The sequence below is a fragment of the Salvelinus fontinalis genome, chromosome 9, assembly GCF_029448725.1.
Source record: "Salvelinus fontinalis isolate EN_2023a chromosome 9, ASM2944872v1, whole genome shotgun sequence".
NCBI lineage: Eukaryota > Metazoa > Chordata > Actinopteri > Salmoniformes > Salmonidae > Salvelinus > Salvelinus fontinalis.
This window is the reverse complement of record NC_074673.1, coordinates 55,670,888-55,687,255: the sequence shown is the minus strand read 5'-3', so window position 1 is coordinate 55,687,255 and position 16,368 is coordinate 55,670,888. Positions and strand designations below refer to the sequence as shown.

Sequence of the window (16,368 nt, the reverse complement as noted above, 5' to 3'; positions counted from 1 at the left end):
GACCGGGCTTCTTAGCGTCAGGTGGTGGTCACCGAGGCAGTTGCCGAGGAGGTGGTTGTGGAGCAGGTGGTGGTGGAGGAGACAGTGGTGGAGGCGGTGGCCGTAGTAGAGGGCGCGGAAGGTGCAGTGGTGGAAGAAGTGGGAGGAGAGGACAAAACCCTCCCCACCCCAATCCCCCTGCCCCAGACTAAGGTGACCCCTGAAGGAGAAAGGGCCGAGAAAGACGGTCCCGGAGAGGTCTTGAGTGAGAGCTCCCCAAGTGGGTCTGACAGTATGGAGACGGTGTCAGAAGGCACGGGAGAGGGAGGGGAGGGTCTGGAGGAACACCCCCCCCCACGAAAAAGAAACGCAGAGGAGCTCTCTGACCCCGAACAGGGTGAAGGGAAAAAGGGAAAGGTGGAGTGGGAGAGCTCCCAGGGGGAGGAAGAACCCAGGACCTTCCCCTCAGACTCCCCCAATCAAATCTCCTTTTTAAGTCCGGTTTTAACCTCCTCTCCCTGCCCCCCCCCCTTACCCCGGAGGGAGAGAGAGAATTCCCTAGAAAAGTAGCCCCCTTTTAACTGTTCAATGCCTTCCTTTCTCTTAGCACTGTTTTTACTCACCCCTTTTATGGCTTTTAAAATCACTACAATAAATGTGAGGAGCGTGAAAACAGCAGCCAGAGCACAGTCGGTTTTATCCTTTTTAGAAAGGTTTAACTCTGATGTGTTTTTACTACAGGAGTGTGGTCTACCCTTTTTATCCTCTTACAGTAAATGGGAGGATAAGTGGCAGCACGGGCCCTCCATTTGGAGTGGTTCCAATTTTAACAAAAATGACGGTGTTGCCATTTTAATCAAGACCCCACAGGTGGTGGTGAGGGGGAGCACGGTGGTGGTAGGCGGACGCGCTCTTTTAGCCAATTTTACCTTTATGGGGAGGGATTTTAATGTGCTAAATGTGTATGGTTTTAATGACAAACATGACCGGTGCGCACTTTTAGAAGACCTGCAGTCCCACCTGCTAGGGAGGGATCCTCTAGTGGTGGGCGGGGATTTTAATTGTGTTTTAAGTAGAGCAGACAGGAGAGGGGCAGGAGAGGATTTTAAGGTAGACAGATCAAGTGTTTTATTGCAAGGGCTGTGTAGGGATTTTAAACTGACTGACTGTTTTAAAACCCTGCATCCAAGAGAGGAGGGCTTCACCTGGACCAGTGGTGACGGCACCAGAGCCTCTCGCATCGATTATCTGTTTACCCGGGACTGTCCCCCAACTGATGCTAGAATAACCCCTGCTTTCTTCTCAGATCACGTAATGCTGACGTGCACCCTTTCACTAACCTCGGGTGTGACTGTGGGAAGAGGGCCCTGGAAATTGAACTGCTCCCTTTTAGAAGATGATAGAGTAGTTAGTCAGTACCGGGAGCAGTTCAGCCAGTGGCAGACGCTACAGGACCTTTTTGACACACGAGCACAGTGGTGGGAAATGGTGAAGGGAAGGACGAGGACCTTCTTTAGAGAGATAGGAAAGAAAAAAAGCAGAGAAAAAGATAGACGCATGGTGGGACTGCAAAAGCGACTGGAAAGGTATTTTAATTTATGCCAACAGGGCCTTGATTTTAACCATGAAATTAAAGAAGTAAAGAAGGAGATGGCATTTTTAGCAGACCAAAAAAGTAAGGGGGTTATTTTAAGAAGTAAAGAAAGGGAATTAGAAGAGGGGGAGAAGTGCACTAGGTACTTTTTTAAGAAAATAGTTAGCAAGGGTAGGACAATGACGGGTTTAAAAGATAAAGATGGGGTTTTAAAAACAGATACAGAGGGAATAAAAGAAGTAGTCGAAGATTTTTATGGGGAACTGTTTGGGGTAAAAGAGGTATGTGAAGAGACGATGGGGGACATTTTAACCTACATCGACAAGACCCTACCCAATACAGACGACCTGACAAAAGACCTGACGAGGACAGAAATCGACAAAGGACTGAAGCATTTTAAGAGGGGTAAATCACCGGGGGAGGACGGCCTCCCTTTGGAGTTTTATCTGACCTTTTGGGATGTTTTAGCCAACGAACTTCTGACTGTTTTTACTGACTTTGAACACCTGGACAGACTACCTGACAGTTTTAGAGTGGGGATCGTGACTCTTTTATATAAGAAAAACGACAGGACTGACCTGAAGAACTGGAGACCGATCACCCTTTTAAACTTTGACTGTAAACTTTTTACTAAGGTTTTAACACTCAGAATGTCTTCTGTTTTAGGGGAGGTGATCCACCCGGACCAAACCTGTGCCGTGCCCGGAAGGAAGATCACGGACAGCCTGATACTGATCCGAGATGCCATCTGTTATGCGAGAGACAGAAACATGCGGCTTGTAGTCCTAAATTTAGATTTTGAAAAAGCCTTTGATCGGGTCTCGCACCAGTACCTCTTTAAGGTACTGCAAAAAATGGGTTTCCCGGACAGGTTTTTAGCTTGGGTGGGACTGCTGTACGGGGACATTACCAGCAAAATCCTCGTAAATGGGCATCTGTCAAAAGCGGTGGGAGTACACTGCGGCGTCCGTCAGGGCTGTCCATTATCTCCCCTTCTGTTCGTGGCCTGCATTGAACCACTGGCACAGGTCTTGAGAAGGGACCAACGGATCAGTGGGGTGGGGATCCCGGGGAGTGGGGGGATGACCGCCAAGTGCGTTTTTTACATGGACGACGTCAACATTTTATGCACCGACCTTTTATCCGTCGACAGGACCCTGGACAGGACCGACTGGTACGGACGAGCCTCTGGGGCGAGACTGAACAGAGACAAGACCGAGGCCCAATTTTTCGGACCATGGGCAGACCCAGACTTGACCAGACTACCACTGACGGTTAAAACGACGGACATAAGGGTATTGGGGGTAAAGTTTGACCGGGAGGGAGGAGGGAGCGGCAACTGGAATGGGATCCTGGGGACAGTAAGACAGAGACTGGGTTTTTGGGGACTACGACAGCTGACTTTTGAGGGCAAGGTTTTAATCATTAAAGCTGTGATTTTACCTGTGCTTTTATTAATCAGTTCTGTTTTTATCCCCCCACGAAGGAGTCTTTTAGCCCTGGAGCGGATGCTGTTCTACTTCCTGTGGGGGAGCAAGTGGGAGAGGCTGAGGAGGGAGGTGGTCAAGAGGCCCAGGTCCAAGGGGGGGAAAGGCTTGCCTGACCTCTACTTGTTCCTGGGCAGCCGCTACACAGCGTTACATCTCACTCTTGCCACCTCCCCGGCCAACAACAAGACCCAGGCCCTCGCACGGTTCTGGCTGGGATCTTACCTCAGGACTCTGAGGCTGATCCCAGTCGACCTGCGAGCCCCAGTCTCTTTCCTGCTCCCCACTCACTACGCTCAGCTCCAGAAATTTTTAAGACATTTTAAACTGGAAAAAGAAGCAGTCACGGTTTTAACTAAACACCGCTCTCTTCTCTCTCTTGTGCAGGATCGGGAACCAGTGTGTCCAGTACGCGGGCTTGCTATAGGCGAGCCCACAACGGTTTGGCGTAATGTGGCCCATCCTGCTCTCCTGAATCGGCACCGGGACCTGTCCTGGATGGTCGCCCACGAGATCCTCCCGGTCAGGGCCGTCATGCACTCACGGGGCATGGCGAGAACACCCGCGTGCCCCCGACCAGGCTGCGGCCAAGAGGAGTCGGTGAGGCACCTGCTCTGTGAGTGCAGAGCCGCCAGGGACCTGTGGAAGGAAGCAGGCCCCCTGATCACTCCGTGTCTGCCAGCAGGGGAGGACCTAACGCCTCAGCTCGTGCTGTACGGGGTGGGCCGAAGGCCCATTCCATCGAAGGCCTTCACCAAGCTCTGGCCCACCCTCACGTGCCTGAAGGACGCCCTGTGGTCCTCCCGTAACCTGCTGGTAGCGAAGAACATAGAGACCACCCCCCAGGCAGTGGCTATGGTAGCCACGGAAGCCCTGGGGTGGTACAGAAGGAAGGGGGCCTCGACCCCAAGTGAAGGGTCCCCCACAACACCCTAGGTCCCGGCGGCCACGGCCTGACAGCGCTGCGGCGCCTAGGGCGATGCGCCTAGGGGAGGGATCTCCTCTGGGCCCCGAAGGATGGGACGGTAGTTTATCCAGAGGAGTAAAATGAGGCGAGTTTGATAAGGACTCACCCCGCACCTGTACAAAGGACCGAAGACAGCTTTTTAACAAAGTGACTTTTTTTACATGTCTTTCTTTTCATGTCTTAAAAATGTTTTACTTTTGTTAAATCATTCATACACATTTTAAAGGGCTTTTACAGATTTGATGTTTTTACCAAAAAGTACTTTTATTCATGGTTGTCTTTTATTGTTTTAAAACAACATGTACTTTTAACAAATTTAAATGTAATTCCCAAATGCTGTGTTTTATGCCTTATTGCCGTTTTTATGTGTATAAATGATGTAAAAAAAAAATGTATGAGCTGTTTTTAAAGGACAGGTGTCAATAAAACTTTTTCCAAAAGAAAAAAATCTGTTCTTATCAGTTTAATATCTGATACGTCCCCCATCGGGGGACTACATATTAAATGGATTTTTCGAACAGGGAGTCGGAAATGGGGCTTGCTCCGTCCGCTCCACGCATCGACCCGGTATTGCAGTACCTCCGGGAACGGTGCAACACACACACACATTCCTCCCGTTGTCAAGAAAAGAAAGGGGAAAAAAAACATCCAAAGTGAAAGTAGGGCGAAGCGCTCTTCGTGGGTTCCCCCGTTTCCCGCCATTTTACTTAAAAAAAAAAAAAAAAAAAAAAAAAAACGTTGGTCAGGATAGTGAGTGAGTGAGTGAGTGAGTGAGTGAGACTGTCTGTCTGTCTGTCTGTCTGTCTGTCTGTCTGTCTGTCTGTGACTTTTTACCCACACACAGCCGTGGAAAAGTTGTCCGAGTGGGTTGGGTGACTACCCACCCGCGAGATCCCAGCCTAGTAGTGCACAGAGTGTGTCTCGGGGCCCCGACTTCTGACTTCCATACGACTCTGGTTTCTCTTCATTACGCACAAGCCTTTCGCCTTTTACTAAAGACTTCCGTGGAGAGGAACACTTATGAGTTCAAAGTATTTTTGGAAGGGCTTTGCTTCTGGCAGAGCCCGCTATATCTTGTTTCAAGAGAAATTGACAGAGATGATGATGATGACGACGACGCCGCCGCCGCAGCAGAGACTTGTTGCTCATGCGTTTGACTAGTCGCTAAGGGCAATTGAGTTCAAGCCCGACGGACGGACGGACGGACGGACGGACGACTGGCGTATTTGCCGGGCTTTGAACAAATAGTCGTCGTCGCACTAGGCGGCGTAAAGAGCTAGTGACTTCAAGACGCATTGGCGACTTTCAAAAATAAAAAACACCCGCCTGTCTGTCTGTCGGAAGGGGTGGGGGGGGGGGAGGAGGAGCCACCTTTTGCCGAACCGCCAAAGTCTGCCGAGACCCCCGGGTGCCCGGCGGCTGCAGGGTACCATTTGTGGGTTATCGCTTCTCGGCCTTTTGGCTAAGATCAAGTGTAGTTACCTTGTCAGTGCTGCACTTGATCGGAGAAGCGATCGCAGGCCGGAGGGCGCCCGGGAAATTGTGCTATTTAATTTTGTTAAAATTATTATTTTTGTTGTTTGTCTTAACCTTGTATGTTCTTTTGTCCTGGGTTAGGTGGTGGTTTTGGTGGTGGGCTACAGATGCACCAGCACCTGTAGGGTGAGTTTAAAGGCCCTCTGGTCTTTTTCCTTCTTATTTAATTTCATTTTCCCCCTTGTTTGTCCTGTTTTGTATCTCTCCACCCCCTTGTATCCTACCCTCCCCCACCTTTAGCTCTTCCTACTGTTTTGAGTTTTGTGTTGTGTGCTAGCCTGAGTGGCTTTCGGGCTTGTGGGCCTGCTAGCATTAGCTTGCTTGGCCTGCTAGCCCCCTGGCCCTTTTAGGCGCGGCAGGCTTTGTTTGTTGTTTGTTTGACTGTGGTTCCCTTGTCCCCATCCATTTGTACTTTTAGTTTATCTCCCCAATTGCCTTTTGTCCCAGTCCCTCGTCGTTTTGTGTTGTCAACTGGGGGACATTTGCTGGCTGGCCTGCTAGCTGGTTAGCTTAGTCTGGCCTGCTGGTGAGGCTTGCTAGCTTCCTCGTCCCTCAAGTTTGGCAGGGTTTGTTAGTTAGTGTGCCCCTTGTTGTTTCCCTCCCTTTTTTTTCCCCCAATAATTTGTTCCCCTCCCCCCCCTCCTTTTTGGTTTGTGTGCTCGTTTGGTATTGTTGTGAGGCCTCGTGGCTTGTGGGCTGCTAGCTGGTAGGCTTAGCCTAGCCTGCTGGTAAGAACTGCTAGCCCCCTGGCCTTTGTTTGTTTGGTGTGTGTAGTTTAAATTTGTCTTTCCCTTTTGTGTCCTTCCCTTTACAAAAAATATTATTAAAAAAAAAAAAAAAAAAAAATCCCCCCCCCTTCCTAGTGTTCCTTCCCCCTGTTCACAAGATTAGTTTGGTGCTGTGCTAGATAGGCTGTTGTGTGTCCCGTGGTGCTGGTAGGCCCTGGTTAGCTTAGCCTAGCTGAGCCTGCTAGCATCCTCGGTTGTCTTACACCCCTCCCCCATCTTTCCCAAACCTCTCTCCCAACCCCCTCTCCCTTCCCCCGCTCCCCTCCTCCCCTCCCCCCCTTTTTCCCCTTCCCCTCCCCCTACTTTCACTGGTGTTGGGATATAAAGGGAGTGGGCCTCCATCATGTCAGCAGCACAGGCTGGCATGAGGAGGCACCATGCAGTGCGCCTCCTTCTAAAGGAGAAGGGAGGAAAAATAATGGAGTTATCCCGATTGGATTTCTCCAGAAAATTCCTCCAAAAGGAACTCGGTTTCCACCCCGCGCAGGTAAACTGCATCCTCGCCCTCCCCTATGGGAAGGGCTTCGATGTCAGTTTTGCCAGCGGCAGCTACCTGAGGGACTTCTGGAGGGAACTCCAGAATGCCCAGAACACTCAGGGGTCCCTCACAGCAATGTTTGAGGTGACCAAGCTGACGGACAATAGCATTAAAACTGTTATTGTCCGTATGTACAATGAAACCGTACAGCCGGAGGACGTTGCAGTATGGCTGGGCAGGTACTGCAACGTGAGGGGGCCCCTGGTCCAGGTGAAAGATCCCGATGGGATCTGGACATTGGCCTGGAGGGTCACTGTCCAGCAGTGGGAGGACCCTGGGGGCTATGGTGGGTTGAAAGCCATCCCATCCACCATAGTCCTCGGAGAGAACAGGGGCCATGTTCACTACCAGGACCAGCCCAAGCTGTGCCGTAAGTGTGGTGAACATGGCCACCTTGCAGAGGCCTGTAAGAATCCGCGGCTGCCCCTACTCCTGGGCCAACAAGGTCAGGGCCGAAAGGAGGGAGGTGGCGGCCGCGGACCGGGCTTCCGAGCGTCAGGTGGTGGCCACCGAGGCAGTTGCCGAGGAGGTGGTGGTGGAGCAGGTGGTGGTGGAGCAGGTGGTGGTGGAGCAGGTGGTGGTGGAGGAGACAGTGGTGGAGGCGGTGGCCGTAGTAGAGGGCGCGGAAGGTGCAGTGGTGGAAGAAGTGGGAGGAGAGGACAAAACCCTCCCCACCCCAATCCCCCTGCCCCAGACTAAGGTGACCCCTGAAGGAGAAAGGGCCGAGAAAGACGGCCCCGGAGAGGTTTTGAGGGAGAGCTCCCCAAGTGGGTCTGACAGTATGATGACAGTGTCGGAAACGACACTGTCAAGCGAGGAGGGTACGGGAGGGGGGGGAGGGGCCCTGGGCGAACACCTCCCCCTACGGAAGAGAAACGCAGAGGAGCTCTCCGACCCCGAACAGTGCGAGGAAAAGAAGGGCAAACTGGAGTGGGAGAGCTCCCAGGGGGAGGATGAGTCCAGGGTCTTCCCTCTCAACTCTCCTAACCAGGAATCGTTTTTAAACCCTGTTTTAACCTCCTCTCCCTACCACCCCCCCTTACCCCGTAGGGAGAGAGAGAATGAATCTGGAAAATAACCCCTTTTAAACTGGTTTAATGCCTTCTTTCCTTTTAGCACTGTTTTTATTCACCCCTTTCATGGCTTTTAACATCACCACCATTAATGTTAGGAGTGTGAAGACGGAAATAAGAGCACAATCTGTTTTATCCTTTTTAGAAAGTGTTAATTCAGATGTGTTTTTATTACAGGAGTGTGGCTTACCCTTTTTATCCTCTTACAACAAATGGGAGGAAAAGTGGCAGCGCGGGCCCTCCATTTGGAGCGGATCCAATTTTAATAAAAACGATGGTGTTGCCATTTTATTCAAGAACCCACAGGTGGTGGTGAGGGGGAGCACAGTGGTGGTTGGGGGGCGTGCTCTTTTAGCCAACTGTACTTTTATGGGGAGGAATTTTAACGTGCTAAATGTATATGGTTTTAACAACAAACATGACCGTTGCACACTTTTAGAAGACCTGCAGTCCCACATGCTGGGGAGGGATCCTCTAGTAGTGGGTGGGGATTTTAACTGTGTTTTAAGTAGAGCAGATAGGAGAGGGGCAGGAGAGGATTTTAAGGTAGATAGGTCAAGCGTTTTATTGCAAGGGTTGTGCAGGGATTTTAAACTAACCGACTGTTTTAAAACCCTGCATCCAAGAGAGGAGGGCTTCACCTGGACCAGTGGTGACGGCACCAGAGCCTCTCGCATTGACTATCTGTTTACCCGGGACTGTCCCCCAACTGATGCTAGAACAACCCCCGCTTTCTTCTCAGATCACGTAATGCTGACGTGCACCCTCTCACTAACCTCGGGTGTGACTGTAGGACGAGGGCCCTGGAAACTGAACTGCTCCCTTTTAGAAGATGATAGAGTAGTTAGCCAGTACCGGGAGCAGTTCAGCCAGTGGCAGACGCTACAGGACTTCTTCGATACACGCGCACAGTGGTGGGAAATGGTGAAGGGTAAGACGAGGACCTTCTTCAGGGAGATAGGAAAGAGAGAAAGTAAGAAACAAGATAGACGCATGTTGGGACTGCAGAAGAGACTGGAACGGTATTTTAACCTATGCCAACAGGGCCTTGATTTTAACCAAGAAATCAAAGAAGTAAAGAAAGAAATGGCATTTTTAGCAGAACATAAGAGCAAGGGGGTTATTTTAAGAAGCAAGGAAAGGGAATTAGAAGAGGGGGAGAAGTGTACTAGATACTTTTTTAAGAAGATAGTCAGCAAGGGTAGGTTAATGACAGGGTTAAAAGATAAAGATGGGGTTTTAAAAACAGACACAGAAGAAATTAAAGGAGTAGTCGAGGATTTTTACGGGGAACTGTTCGGGGTAAAAGATGTATGTGAGGAGATTATGGAGGACGTTTTAACATACATTGACAGGACCATACCCAGCACGGACGACCTGACGAAAGACCTGACAAAGACTGAACTCGACGAAGGACTGAGACATTTTAAGAGGGGAAAATCACCGGGGGAGGACGGCCTCCCCTTGGAGTTTTATCTAACCTTTTGGGATGTTTTAGCCGACGAACTTCTGACTGTTTTTACTGACTTCGAACAACTTGACAGACTACCTGACAGTTTTAGAGTAGGAATCGTGACCCTTTTACACAAGAAAAACGACAGGACTGACCTGACAAACTGGAGACCGATTACCCTTTTAAATTTTGATTGTAAACTTTTTACCAAGGTTTTAACACTCAGAATGTCTTCTGTTTTAGGGGAGGTGATCCACCCGGATCAAGCCTGTGCCATTCCGGGAAGGAAGATCACGGACAGCCTAGTACTGATCAGAGATGCCATCTGTTATGCGAGAGACAGAAACATGCGGCTTATAGTCCTAAATTTAGATTTTGAGAAAGCCTTTGATCGGGTCTCGCACCAGTACCTCTTTAAGGTACTGCAAAAAATGGGGTTCCCAGAAAGGTTTCTAGCTTGGGTGGGATTGCTGTATAGGGACATCACCAGCAGAATCCTGGTAAACGGGCATTTGTCAAGAGCGGTGGGAGTACACTGCGGCGTCCGTCAGGGCTGTCCATTATCTCCCCTCCTGTTTGTTGCTTGTATTGAACCACTGGCACAGGTCTTGAGAAGGGACCAACGGATCAGTGGGGTGGGTATCCCGGGGAGTGGGGGGATGACTGCCAAGTGCGTCTTTTATATGGACGACGTCAATATTTTATGCACCGACCTTTTATCTGTTGACAGGACCCTGGACAGGACTGACTGGTACGGACAAGCCTCTGGGGCGAGACTGAATAGGAAAAAGACAGAGGCCCAATTCTTCGGACCGTGGGCAGACTCAGACTTGACCAGACTACCACTGACAGTTAAAATGACAGACATAAGGGTTCTGGGGGTAAAATTTGACAGGGAGGGAGGAGGTAGTGGCAATTGGACCGGGATTTTAGGGACTGTAAGACAGAGACTGGGTTTTTGGGGACTGAGACGACTGACATTTGAGGGCAAGGTTTTAATCATCAAGGCTGTGATTTTACCTGTTCTCTTATTAATCAGTTCTGTTTTTATCCCCCCACGAACAACTCTTTTAGCTCTGGACCGGATGCTGTTTTATTTCCTGTGGGGAAGCAAGTGGGAGAGGCTGAGGAGGGAGGTGGTCAAGAGGCCCAGGTCCAAGGGGGGGAAGGGCTTGCCCGACCTCTACTTGTTCCTGGGCAGCCGCTACACAGCGCTACATCTGACTCTTGCCACCTCCCCGGTCACCAACAAGACCCAGGCCCTCGCACGGTTCTGGCTGGGATCTTACCTCAGGTCTCTGGGGCTGATCCCAGTCGACCTGCGAGCCCCAGTCTCTTTCCTGCTCCCCACTCACTACGCCCAGCTCCAGAAATTTTTAAGACATTTTAAACTGGAAAAAGAAGCAGTCACGGTTTTAACTAAACACCGCTCTCTTCTCTCTCTTGTGCAGGATCGGGAACCAGTGTGTCCAGTACGCGGGCTTGCTATAGGCGAGCCCACAACGGTTTGGCGTAATGTGGCCCATCCTGCTCTCCTGAATTGGCACCGGGACCTGTCCTGGATGGTCGCCCATGAGATCCTCCCGGTCAGGGCCGTTATGCACTCACGGGGCATGGCGAGAACATCCGCGTGCCCCCGACCAGGCTGCGGCCAAGACGAGTCGGTGAGGCACCTGCTCTGTGAGTGCAGAGCCGCCAGGGACCTGTGGAAGGAAGCAGGCCCCCTGATCACTCCGTGTCTACCAGCAGGGGAGGACCTAACGCCTCAGCTCGTGCTGTACGGGGTGGGCCGAAGGCCCATTCCATCGAAGGCCTTCACTAAGCTCTGGCCCACCCTCACGTGCCTGAAGGACGCCCTGTGGTCCTCCCGCAACCTGCTGGTAGCGAAGAACGTAGAGACCACCCCCCAGGCAGTGGCTATGGTAGCCACGGAAGCCCTGGGGTGGTACAGAAGGAAGGGGGCCTCGACCCCAAGCGAAGGGTCCCCCACAACACCCTAGGTCCCGGCGGCCACGGCCTGACAGCGCTGCGGCGCCTAGGGCGATGCGCCTAGGGGAGGGATCTCCTCTGGCCCCCGAAGGATGGGACGGTAGTTTATCCAGAGGAGCAGAATGAGGCGAGTTTGATAAGGACTCACCCCGCACCTGTACAAAGGACCGAAGACAGCTTTTTAACAAAGTGACTTTTTAACATGTTTTCAACGTCTTAAAAGTGTTTTACCTTGTTAAATCATTAGTACACATTTTTAAACGGCTTTTACAGATTTGATGTTTTTACTAGAAAAGTACTTTTATTCATGGTTGTTTTTCATTGTTTTAAAACAACATGTACTTTTAACAAATTTAAAAGTAATGTTCAAATGCTGTGTTTTTATGCCTTATTGCCGTTTTTATGTGTATAAATGATGTAAAAATGTATGAGCTGTTTTAAAGGAAATGTGCTAATAAACTTTTTCCAGAAAAAAAAAAAAATCTGTTCTTATCAGTTTAATATCTGATACGTCCCCCATCGGGGGACTACATATTAAATGGATTTTTCGAACAGGGAGTCGGAAATGGGGCTTGCTCCGTCCGCTCCACGCATCCGCTCCACGCATCGACCCGGTATTGCAGTACCTCCGGGAACGGTGCAACACACACACACATTCCTCCCGTTGTCAAGAAAAGAAAGGGGAAAAAAAACATCCAAAGTGAAAGTAGGGCGAAGCGCTCTTCGTGGGTTCCCCCGTTTCCCGCCATTTTACTTAAAAAAAAAAATAAAAAAAAAAAACGTTGGTCAGGATAGTGAGTGAGTGAGTGAGTGAGTGAGTGAGACTGTCTGTCTGTCTCTGTCTGTCTGTCTCTGTCTGTCTGTCTGTCTGTCTGTCTGTCTGTCTGTCTCTGTCTGTCTGTCTGTCTGTCTGTCTGTCTGTGACTTTTTACCCACACACAGCCGTGGAAAAGTTGTCCGAGTGGGTTGGGTGACTACCCACCCGCGAGATCCCAGCCTAGTAGTGCACAGAGTGTGTCTCGGGGCCCCGACTTCTGACTTCCATACGACTCTGGTTTCTCTTCATTACGCACAAGCCTTTCGCCTTTTACTAAAGACTTCCGTGGAGAGGAACACTTATGAGTTCAAAGTATTTTTGGAAGGGCTTTGCTTCTGGCAGAGCCCGCTATATCTTGTTTCAAGAGAAATTGACAGAGATGATGATGATGACGACGACGACGCCGCCGCAGCAGAGACTTGTTGCTCATGCGTTTGACTAGTCGCTAAGGGCAATTGAGTTCAAGCCCGACGGACGGACGGACGGACGACTGGCGTATTTGCCGGGCTTTGAACAAATAGTCGTCGTCGCACTAGGCGGCGTAAAGAGCTAGTGACTTCAAGACGCATTGGCGACTTTCAAAAATAAAAAACACCCGCCTGTCTGTCTGTCGGAAGGGGTGGGGGGGGGGGAGGAGGAGCCACCTTTTGCCGAACCGCCAAAGTCTGCCGAGACCCCCGGGTGCCCGGCGGCTGCAGGGTACCATTTGTGGGTTATCGCTTCTCGGCCTTTTGGCTAAGATCAAGCTTGGTACCGAGGTGCCCCAGAGCTCGCTTAGTCAAAAGGTCGTAGATAGGAGGGCGGTAAAGGTTTTGGATTTGTTGTATTGACGTTTGGTTGGTTGTTGGTTTTTGTTTTTCTTGTCGGGTCTTTGTTGTCTGGGAAGAGAGCGTGAGCGGAGTTAAGTGCTCCATTCTCATTGTGGGGATGGAGCAGAGTGCGTTCCATAGGTCGGTGCCGGTTATTGGACTTGCGAACACGGTTCGTTTTAGATGGAAGAATAAGGAGGAGGGGCCTTTTGAGCGGGGAACGTTTGGCAGGACCATCCTGATCGGGGTGTTTAAATTGGCAGTGAAGGATGTGTTTTGCCTACAAGATAATCCTTTGGAGAAGGCTTATGAAGTGGCATTGAGAACAGAGCGGATCCACGATAAGGTACTGGAAAAAGCAAGAGAAGTGGGAGAGGAAAGGCCGATGAACAACTATGAGGTGACCAGTTTGGGGAAAAATAACTTCAGGGTTATAACTGTGAACATCTATAACCCTTACGTTAAAGATGAGGACGTGAGGGCTTTTTTGGGGAGATACACGAATAGTGTATCTTCAGCAAAGCACCTCAATGACTCGCTGGGTTTTTGGACTGGGAAGAGAAGTTTCCAGGTCCTCCTGAGGGAGGACCCGAAGGGTTTAGGTGGTTACCTCCATCCCCCGGCTATGTTCTCCCTGGGGGCTGACAGGGGAACATTGTTTTATGCCCGTCAGCCTCCATTTTGCAGGCGTTGTATGGCCTATGGCCATACCCTTGCCTCGTGCGGCGAAAGAAAATGCAGGTATTGTGGGTCGAGCGAGCATGAGGCAAGGGATTGTAGTGAGCCTAAGAAGTGTCACGGGTGTGGCTCGGTGGAGCACCTGTGGCGAGATTGCCAGGCTAGGCGAAGGTCATACGCGTCTGCAGCTGGGGGGGGAGCGAGAGCTGGGGATGGGGGTAGAAGAGGAGAGGAGCGCGCAGAAGGTGGTGGCAGAGAGGAAGGAACTGTACCAAAGGAGTCAGAGAGAGAAGAGGAGAAAGAGAAGAAGTGGAACGGCACAGAAGGAGTGGTGGCTGGGACAGAAGGAGTGGTGGACGGGACAGAAGGAGTGGTGGACGGGACAGAAGGAGTGGTGGCCGGGATGGAAGGAGATGTGGTTGGGACAGAAGGAGTGGTGGTGGTGGCCGGGACAGAAGGAGTGGGGGCCGGGATGGAGAGGGTTAGAGTAGAGGGGGAAATGGCTGGGGCAGAAGGAGAGGAGGAGGAGATGGAAGGAGAGGAGGGTGAGATAGAGGGGGGAGAAATGGGAAAAGGGAGAAAGAGGAAAGGGAAGGTGGAAGATGTAAATTTGTTGCGGATTGAGGAGGCAAAAAGAATAATCCTGGGGATGATGTTAGAAAGGGCGGAGGAGATAGGGCAGGTAGCGGAGTGGGAGTATGTAGAATTCCAGGAGGAGGTTATGGGGATGGGGGAAGGGGAATTTAAGAGGGTGCTAAAAAAATATGAGAAAGAATTTGGAAAGGAGATGAGAGAGAAGGGTTTGTACAGGGAGTCGGAAAGAGTAGTGGAGAAAAATAACCCATTGGTGCCTTTGCAAAAGAAAAAGAAGCAGGTGGAGCCGATAGACAGCGGGAGGATGAGAGGGGGTGGGGAGGGGGGAGGAGAGGGAGAAGTGGCAGGACCTTCGTGGGCTCCCTCTCTTTCTTCTTCTTCTTTCACACCACTAGAGGAGTTGGACCGCCAGGTGATGGCATTAAGCAGGGGGATGGAGGGAGGTACAGGATACCTGTATGGGGACATAGGGTCCCCGGTCAGTAGTTGGGACGAGGGTGAAGGGATGGCTTTGAGGGTGGGACAGAGGAAGGGAGATGGCCCTGAGTGACATTTTTGTGTTGGTGGGTAGATGGGAGAGGGGAGGGGGAGGGAGGAGTTTCCATAAGATGTTAATTGAGTGATTGGTTATGGTTATTGTTTAAGTTTTGATGGATTTTTGTTAGTTAGAGAAATATAGTTTGAAATTATGTAAATTGGAAGATTTGAGTTGGTTTCTTATGTAAAATTGAAGAGGTGAGTTGGTTATTTAGTAGGTTTTTGAGAATGATTTTGTTGGTCAAAGAGATATGATTTGAAATTATGTAAAAATTGAAGATTTTTGTTGGTTATGGAAGATAATAAATAAATATTTTATATTTTTATATAAAATAATAAAAAAAAAAAAAAAAAATCTGTTCTTATCAGTTTAATATCTGATACGTCCCCCATCGGGGGACTACATATTAAATGGATTTTTCGAACAGGGAGTCGGAAATGGGGCTTGCTCCGTCCGCTCCACGCATCCGCTCCACGCATCGACCCGGTATTGCAGTACCTCCGGGAACGGTGCAACACACACACACATTCCTCCCGTTGTCAAGAAAAGAAAGGGGAAAAAAAACATCCAAAGTGAAAGTAGGGCGAAGCGCTCTTCGTGGGTTCCCCCGTTTCCCGCCATTTTACTTAAAAAAAAAAAAAAAAAAAAAAAAACGTTGGTCAGGATAGTGAGTGAGTGAGTGAGTGAGTGAGTGAGTGAGACTGTCTGTCTGTCTGTCTGTCTGTCTCTGTCTGTCTGTCTGTCTGTCTGTCTCTGTCTGTCTGTCTGTCTGTCTGTGACTTTTTACCCACACACAGCCGTGGAAAAGTTGTCCGAGTGGGTTGGGTGACTACCCACCCGCGAGATCCCAGCCTAGTAGTGCACAGAGTGTGTCTCGGGGCCCCGACTTCTGACTTCCATACGACTCTGGTTTCTCTTCATTACGCACAAGCCTTTCGCCTTTTACTAAAGACTTCCGTGGAGAGGAACACTTATGAGTTCAAAGTATTTTTGGAAGGGCTTTGCTTCTGGCAGAGCCCGCTATATCTTGTTTCAAGAGAAATTGACAGAGATGATGATGATGACGACGACGACGCCGCCGCCGCCGCCGCCGCAGCAGAGACTTGTTGCTCATGCGTTTGACTAGTCGCTAAGGGCAATTGAGTTCAAGCCCGACGGACGGACGACTGGCGTATTTACCGGGCTTTGAACAAATAGTCGTCGTCGTCGTCGTCGCACTAGGCGGCGTAAAGAGCTAGTGACTTCAAGACGCATTGGCGACTTTCAAAATCAATAAAAAACACCCGCCTGTCTGTCTGTCGCCAGGGAAGGGGGGGGGGGGAGGAGGAGCCACCTTTTGCCGAACCGCCAAAGTCTGCCGAGACCCCCGGGTGCCCGGCGGCTGCAGGGTACCATTTGTGGGTTATCGCTTCTCGGCCTTTTGGCTAAGATCAAGTGTAGTTACCTTGTCAGTGCTGCACTTGATCGGAGAAGTGATCGCAGGCCGGAGGGCGCCCGGGAAATTGTGTTATTTAATTCTGTTAAAATT

General features: G+C 50.4%; 4 non-coding genes and 3 pseudogenes across 4 annotated transcripts; all 7 read left to right on the top strand.

Moving 5' to 3' along the window:
• The first annotated feature begins 4,451 nt into the window (after window positions 1-4,451).
• Window positions 4,452-4,628, top strand: LOC129863077 (U2 spliceosomal RNA; annotated as a pseudogene).
• Window positions 4,629-4,975: 347 nt separating this feature from the next.
• Window positions 4,976-5,092, top strand: LOC129862989 (U5 spliceosomal RNA). The gene has a single exon (XR_008760861.1). It is a non-coding gene; the product is annotated as a U5 spliceosomal RNA (small nuclear RNA).
• A 377-nt stretch (window positions 5,093-5,469) lies between these two features.
• LOC129862975 (U2 spliceosomal RNA) lies at window positions 5,470-5,622 on the top strand (annotated as a pseudogene).
• A 6,238-nt stretch (window positions 5,623-11,860) lies between these two features.
• LOC129862969 (U2 spliceosomal RNA) lies at window positions 11,861-12,052 on the top strand. The gene has a single exon (XR_008760853.1). It is a non-coding gene; the product is annotated as a U2 spliceosomal RNA (small nuclear RNA).
• Window positions 12,053-12,450: 398 nt separating this feature from the next.
• On the top strand, window positions 12,451-12,567 carry LOC129862988 (U5 spliceosomal RNA). The gene has a single exon (XR_008760860.1). It is a non-coding gene; the product is annotated as a U5 spliceosomal RNA (small nuclear RNA).
• Window positions 12,568-15,156: 2,589 nt separating this feature from the next.
• LOC129862971 (U2 spliceosomal RNA) lies at window positions 15,157-15,360 on the top strand (annotated as a pseudogene).
• A 381-nt stretch (window positions 15,361-15,741) lies between these two features.
• On the top strand, window positions 15,742-15,858 carry LOC129862987 (U5 spliceosomal RNA). Its single transcript, XR_008760859.1, has one exon. It is a non-coding gene; the product is annotated as a U5 spliceosomal RNA (small nuclear RNA).
• Window positions 15,859-16,368: the final 510 nt, after the last annotated feature.